Source organism: Panthera pardus, unplaced genomic scaffold (assembly GCF_024362965.1).
Source record: "Panthera pardus isolate Hobbes unplaced genomic scaffold, ASM2436296v1 HiC_scaffold_13, whole genome shotgun sequence".
NCBI lineage: Eukaryota > Metazoa > Chordata > Mammalia > Carnivora > Felidae > Panthera > Panthera pardus.
Genome location: NW_026526688.1, coordinates 39,001,035 through 39,009,040, shown reverse-complemented (window position 1 = coordinate 39,009,040; position 8,006 = coordinate 39,001,035). Strand labels below are relative to the sequence as shown.

At 35.1% G+C, this 8,006-nt stretch overlaps 1 protein-coding gene across 15 annotated transcripts in view; it reads left to right on the top strand.

Moving 5' to 3' along the window:
• PSD3 (pleckstrin and Sec7 domain containing 3) overlaps positions 1 to 8,006 on the top strand; it is an 800,398-nt gene that overhangs the window by 339,399 nt on the left and 452,993 nt on the right. The window contains exon 1 of one of the 15 annotated variants that reach the window (XM_053900986.1): positions 3,904 to 3,994. The exons of the other annotated variants lie outside the window; for them this stretch is intronic. The gene's annotated coding sequence lies outside the window, so the exon portion shown is untranslated. Of the gene's footprint in view, positions 1 to 3,903; positions 3,995 to 8,006 lie in introns of those variants that run through there. 15 annotated transcript variants of the gene reach the window in all.

Below are 8,006 nucleotides of genomic sequence, written 5' to 3'. Positions count from 1 at the left end.
CAGCTTAATTTCAGCTTAAGCCGAATTCAGCTCAAATTCGGCTTAAATTCAGCTCTTACCGCTCAGTATTTCCTCTCCATGACAAGAACAACGTTCTGCACATTGCAGAGACTTTGGTTTAAAATCAATGGGCTGAAAGCATAAGAGACTCTTAAAAACTGAGAACAAACTGAGGGTTGATGGGGGTGGGAGGGAGGGGAGGGTGGGTGATGGGTATTGAGGAGGGCACCTTTTTGTATGGAAACCAATTTGACAATAAAATTCATATATTGAAAAAAAAATCAATGGGTTGTTCCTTATATCACTCATTTTACCTTCTGTATGGTGTATAAGGTGCCACTCCTTAGCTTACAGAGCTTACTCTGAAATTGACTAGGATGGTAAACCAGTGTCATTTCCCCAGGGATTAGAAGTGAATGGGAAAAAAATGGGTTCTGAATCACTAGTATGTGAAATTTTGCTTGAAGTAAGTACAGCTGTAAGTATTAATTACTCAGGAAAGAGAACGTTCAATTAATACAGTAGTCTTCTATTTGTGTGCACATGCTAATAGCTTGTGTAGTGTCTGGCAGGCCTTTTCCTAGATTCACAGCATGCAAGTACCTGAAATATCTGTGTTTTTGGAGACTTATTAATGACTAGGCAATAGCCAGCATTCTCAGTGACTTATATTAGGGTGAAGAGTGTGTATCAAAATATAATTGTACTTAGATTACTCATTTAGTAAAATCTCATCACTCATACTCATTTTCTGTTATTTTTATCATACTAAGCATATTTTCTTTAGTAAAAATGGATTAGGTTAGTTTTTTTAAAGGCAACTTTTTCTATTGCATTGCAAATCTGAACAACCCATGTATGTGTCACTGTTTGTGGAGAGGCTTATTGATTATTAGACTTAAAAACATTGATCATTATTATTCACAGTTAAGAATTATAGTTACTTGTAGGAGAAGTATATTTGAGAGTTTTCAGCTCTGCAAGGCTTTTTATATTTGCTTTATAAATTGGACCTTTGTCTTCCATTTTTTTTTTATCGATTTATGAAATTTTGGACTAAAGGGGAAAAGTAGTCACCCCTCTGTATATGGGACTGAATTCCTGTTTGACAAGTCAGGGAGATTTTAAACTTGTTTCTATAAAACTTCCAGTGTTAAAATAATTTAAGAATTTATAGTTCTTTTATAACACTAACTCATGATACAAGTCTTAAGGTGTTTGCTGATATTCATTAGGGAACGAAGAGCCCCGTGGACATTATTGAATTTAGAAACAAGGTACATGGAAAGGAGAGAAAATAGATTTTTAGTGTCTAGGTTAGCTATGATTTGTAAAGAATTGAAAATCTTTGATTTGTACTCATAAAAAACAGATTACAAACCCTTAGTGCACTCTCAGAAGTACCTCATTAGAGTGAATTTGCCCATGCATTTTTATTTTACGAGTAATATATCCAATGACATGTACATTAAAAGTCTGAGATGAAACCCTGTTTTAAAAATTGAAAAGCTTACCTCTCCCTCACCCCTTTTCCTTTAGGTTCTCATGTTAACTTCATTAATGCTATGTACAGATGTTAACATATAGGTGTTTACAATGCTCAAGTTTGTATTTGTATTATTTTAGGATTTTATGGTCTTTTTGCATGAGTAGAGTTGAGTCATTGACCATTAATTGTGCAACAAATTTACTATGAGTTGTAAAATAAAAAAGAGATTATATCACAGTAGAGGTGATTATCTTTCTCTCTTGAGGATTCCAGCATAATTGGAGGGCAAACCCAGACCACAGTGAGCAAGCCTTTCTCTTGGTATGAATGAGAGACTGTATGCTTTCTTTAGTTGTCTATTTCAACAGTTGGACTTTTTAGTTAGGAGGTAGGAATTCTTGGGGTTATCTTTTAGAATAAAAAATGTAGCTTTTTAAATGTAGTCAGAACAACTTCTAGATATTGTCGTAGTACTATGGAGAAGTGCTTCTCATACTTGAATGTGTGTACACATTACCTGAGGTTCTTTTTAGAAATATAGATTCTGATAGGAAGGTTTAGGGTGGTACCCGAGTCTGCATTTTTAACAAACTGCTGGGTGGTATCTGTGCTGCTGTCCCAAGGCTACACTCTGAGTGGGAAGATTCTAGGACAGTGCTTTCAAATAGAATTTTCTGTGATCACATAAAAATGTTCTATATCTGTGTGGTGCAATATGGTAGCCACTAACTACATATGGTATTGAACACTGGATTTTCAATTTTATTTAATTTTAATTAATTTAAATTTAAATAGCCATATGTGGCTGTGGGTAACATATGGGACAACATGGCATTTAGAGTAAGATAATCAATTGAGAAATTTATTCTTAATGATAATAGCCCCTGTAGGATCATGTGGAAATCTGGAACTATGGACAATATTGTCTCCCCTTAATGTTACCACTGCCTGAACTTTATCTGCAATGGACAAGTGTATACAGATGGAGTTGCTGGATTGTAAGCTCCCTGATAGCAAAAGCCCTGTTGGCCTTGTTCGTTGCTCTGTTTTCCAGTGCTCACCACATACTTGGTGCACAGTAAATGTTGGCTGAGCAAATGGAAGAATTAGCTAGCTGTAATGTTAGGAAGGATCCCCATGTTTCCAGCGTTCTGTTTAAGCCTGTACTTGGGAGTAGGGGACAGAAGGTGGATGGCACTGACATGTGTTATTTTGCTTGTGTTTTGGAGGGTTTCTTTTTGTTTCTGCTGTGAGGTTCTGTTAAATGGTATTCTGTTGGGTATAGGACATTCTTAATTTATCTATTGTTCCAACAAATACATCCATTTTGCTACGTACTAATGTTCTAGGCTCTGGGGATATAATGGTAAAGAAAGCAAAGTTTGAACCTTTTGTAGTTTATATTCCTGTGGTAACAAAACAAAAACAGGACAAAACAAAACCAAAGAATCCCTTTTTAAAAATGAGTGGGTCCAATTTCTATGGAATGTGTATGTATAGAATTCATAATTATGGTTCTTCTGGGGCTTTAGGCATAGACATGATAGTCATATTATCTTGGGAAACCTTCATTCTGTTGCTCAGAATCCCTCATGATAAACTTTTTTATTTCACATTTCAGCTTCTTGTATCCTAGTCTGCAGCAGACTTGCCAAATAGTTCTTACTTTTTTTTTTTTTTGACCATTTTAAGGAGTTTGCTAGCCAGAATGCAAGAAAATCCATTTCATTTACTGGTCCTCAATCAAAATCATTCTTAGAAGGGCCACAGTCTTTCTAAAGCCCATCATATGGAGCAAGGTCATTTCCTCCTGATTTGAAGAAAAACAGGTGTTTTTTTTTTAATGAGGTATAATTGACATATAACATTATATTAGTTTCAAGTGGATAACAATTTGATATTGTATATATTGCAAAATAATCACAGCAATAAGTCTAGTTAACATCTATCATCATATGTAGTTACAACTTTTTTCTCTTGTGATGAGGAATTTTAGGTTCTACTCTCTGAGCAGCTTTGAAATATGTGATACAATATTGTTAATTATAATCACTATACTACATGTTACATCTCCATGATTGATTTATTTTGTAACTGGAAGTTTATACCTTTTGACCCCCCCCCCCCTTCACCCATTTCACCTAAACCCCACCCTCTGCCTCTGGCAATCACCAATCATTTCCTGTCTATGAGCTTGGTTGCTGTTGCTGTTTTTTACTTATCTATCATCTATCTATCTATCTATCTATCTATCTATCTATTATCTATCTATCTTTATTTATTTATTTTATTTATTGCTTTTATTTATTCATTCACCCATTTGTTTGTTCATTCTCTCATTCAGATAAGCTTCACGCCCAGCGTGGAGCTCAATGCAGAGCTTGAATTCATGACCCTGAGATCAAGACCTAGCTGAGATCAAGACTTGGAGGCTTAACTGACTGAGCCACCCTAGGCGCCCCTTGTTGCTGTTTTTAGATTTCCACATGTAAATGAGATAATATGGTATTTGTCTTTCTCTGACTTATTTCACTTAGCATAGTACCCTCAAGGTGTATCCATGTTACTACAGGTGGCAGGATTTCCTTCTTTTTTATGGCTGAATAATGTGTGTGTGTGTGTGTGTGTGTGTGTGTGTGTGTGTGATTTTCTTTATTCATTCATCCATCCATGTGTACATGGGCTGTTCCTGTATCTTGGCTATTGTAAATAATGCTGGAGTGAACATAGGGGTACCTGTGTCTTTTCGAATTAGTATTTTCATTTTTTTTTTTTTTTGGACAAATACCCAGAAGTGGAATTGCTGGATTATATCATAGTTCTATTTTTAAATTTTTGAGGAACCACTATACTATTTTCCATAGTGGCTGCACCAATTTATGTTCCTACAACAGTGCATGAGGGTTCCCTTTCTTCCACATCCTCTCTAACACTTGTTATTCTTATGTTTTTGATAATATAATAGCCATTCTAAGAGGTATGAGGTGATATTTCATTGTGATTTTGATTTGCATTTCCCTGATGATGAGTGATGTTGAATGTTTTTTCATGTACCTGTATGTACATCTGTTTGTCTTATTTGAAAAAAATAAGAACTTCTGCCCATTTTTAAATTGGATTTTTTCCCCTGCTATTGAACTGTATGAGTTCTTTTTATATTTTGGATATTAACTCTTTATCCGATATGTGATTTTCAGGATTTTTCTCCATATCAGTAGGGTGCCTTTTCATTTTGTCAATGATTTTCTTTACCAAACAAGAAGCTTTTTAGTTTTATGTAGAAGGATTTTTTTTTCTATTCCATTTTGTCTTATTTCAGCCCTGTCCCTGTGTCCTAGAAGTTGATGACTATTTAACATACAACCCAAAGCACTCCTGAAATTGATCTTAACATTCAAAAGTAGCCCATTTCTTTCTCTCTATATTAAGTTAAAAGAAAAAAAAATTAAAAAATTAGTGGGTTTAGTTCATCACAGGAAAAGCAACAGGAAACAATGTTAGGGATCTGACCAAACCCACGAAACAGCAGATAATATTCCTATTAGAAAAGGGTGACTCCTAAAGGAATATAAATAGATACCCCCAAAAGTATATATATATTTCACTTGAATGTGAAAAGCTGGTCTTCTCTCTCTTCTCCCCTCCCTCCTACACATTTGACACTACATTTCATTCCTTTAAGGGAAAAATAAATGTAGAAAAGCTATGAACTCTTATTAATTCAGATTCTACTAGTGTGTGGTTTCTATTTAGGCAAGTGCTAAAGTTCTTTTTTTATACTTAGCAAATCCCTTTGCTAAGATGTGAGACCAAATTTAGGCAAGAGTAATTCAGTAAGACTTTCTGGAAGAGAAATAGCTATTTCAGTATTCACTTGGATTCTTACATTAGTAGTAGATACAAGAGTGACAGAGGTGAAGGAAAAGCTTTAACAAGTTAGGTATAAGAGCCCACAGCAGTTGGCATAGACTGAGCAGTAGCTTTGTGGAAGCATGTTGAAGTTAGAGAGGGCTGGGCAGAGGGCATGAGGTGATATTGGGTGTGGATACTGGCTGGAGTGGGAGATGTAGCAGCCTCTTGTGTCTTTGCTCTGTCCCTTCTGCCTTCGCCCTGGCTCAGGCACATATCACCTCACCTGTCCTATTGCAAGTAGCCTGTTGTTACTCCTGAGCCTATTTGTGCTCATTCTTCCCTGTACATCCCTTCACATGCTACCAGAATAACTTTTTCTAACATGCTTAACAGATTTTTCATGCTTTGGCAACATTCAGTTTTGAATCCCCTTATGTTTAGTATGTAGCAGGTAATTAATAAATGTTTGCTGAATTTGAAAGAATTTTGGAAGTATCTGTGTATTTATGGGAAGTATCTATGGCCTTGTTTCAAAAGGGAGCAGAAAAAAAATCTTTATAGTAAAAGAAGAATTTGGTCTTTTTTTTTTAATCACCCTAATATAAATAGTCCCGATTTTTAAACATAAGGAATAAATCAGAAATTCCAAATAAAAAGGTCAAGATTAATATTGTATGAAGTTTTGTTTGTTGTCAAATACAGTTTAAATGGTGACTTGAAATGCAAACAGCAAAAATAAACTACTCTTGCATTCTAACAAACAGGTGCCTTATTTGAAAGATTTGGTGCTATGCTGAATTCTGTGATGAGCACTCTAACTAAGAGCCATGTGGTCTTTAAGGCTACTTCTACCTAGGAGCTACAACTAGAAGATTTTTCATTCTGTATTGTGTCTGGTAATATCGCTGTTAGAAATAAAGGTCTGACAAGTCAGAGGCCTCTTAGTTTTTTTTTCCAGGAATTTACTCCTGAGAAATAAAAGACTAGGAATCTAGTCCTGACTTGTAATTCTTCTAGAATACTTTGTTGACCATCGTTTCATTTACCTTAGTCAAGTCATTTTGCCTCTCAGAGCATTGATTTCTCTCAGTCTGTGCTAGTTCTTATTTAGTTTAGAAGTAAACAACATTTATTAGAATAGCACTTATTAGAACAGTAAACTTAGAGCAGGAAAACTGACTGGAATAGTAAAGAGGACGATTTGTCATGCAGGGTTTTGGTTTTTCCCTTCTCCCTTTTGTCTTTCTTTGACCAGTTGCCAAGTTGTTATATCAAGATATCACAGGCTGTTGCCCACAGCTGAGGCATTTGCCATCTCCTTTATGAGATACATTTTAATGACAAGTATTAATTATAGAATGGAGAGATTATTTAATTTCTTTGGGTCCTTTTTTCTTGATTTTTTTCTGGTCACTTCTCTTTGGACCAGTGTACCAGTGTTTATTTTAGTGGTTGTTTTACAGATGGGAGTTTAAACTGTTAGAACAAAGTAGACCTCTAAATGATAAAGTATATTTTTTTCCCTTTGTTAAATAGATTTCATCATAGTATGTTTTTGATGTTAAACGTATGTATGGCTTCAGTGGTAACTGTGGACAGTTTTGTTAAAACACTTCTGATAGGTTAAAAATTGTAGTCTTTTAAAGCTTTAAAATATTAGGTAATATTACGTTCACTTATTTCATGTGTTTGTACACTATGTAATATACAGCTAAAATTCTCTTGACATTTGTAAGGAGGAGAAGTGACTTCTTATAAGGGCTGGTGATTAAAGGAAGGCTTTGAGTTTGGTCTTGAAAGATCAAAGAGGGGATTTGAGTTAGGTCTTGAAAGATGAAAACAATCTGGTCGTTTAGAGATGGGAAGAAAACCTATCCTATGGGTAAAAGAGGTTGAGCACAGACACAGGAGTGTATCCATAGTTAACTTAATTTCCAGTACATATTTGAGAGAACCTTTTCAAGGTATTCATGTGCTGCCCACCTCCTTCAGTTAGAGAAGCAGTAGTAGAGCATATTTGAAAAGGGGGTTGAGCAAGAGAAAGAGAATAGTTTGAGAAAGATACATTGGGACTGGGTTATGGATCCTGACTTCTAGATCAACGAGTTTGGACGTTAGACTTTATTCTCTAGGCAGTGCAGAACTACTGAAAGCAACATAAACTTTTGTTTTAGGAACAAAGTGGGAAAATGAGGCTGGGTTTTGGATAACTATTTCAGAAGATTTTTAAGTTTCAGGGAAAAGTTTGAAGACACACATATTAGAGTACCTTACTACCAATAAAGATGGAGGGGCAGGGAGGGATGTAAAGCATAGTAAAGGTAGAATAGATAAGCTCTGACTTTTATTTATTTTGGTAGAGTACATCATTCAGTTGAACCTGCCTTCTCAGCTGCCTGCCTTAATTATGTTAGCTGGCTGAATTAATTCTTAAATCCCTTCAACCTTTGAAATTCTATATTCTTTGATCCTTGAATATTTGTAAAGGTATACCCTAGCTTAGAGAAATAATGAAAAACATTTAAAATCTAAAGGAAATATATCCTACTGGGGACTAAATACTTCTCTATCTACTTTAAGCTCTTTCACTATGTTAAAGAAAGAAAAACATCTTTTTAGATTATTGACCATTTTCTTTCATTGCATACTAACAACAAATTTATAG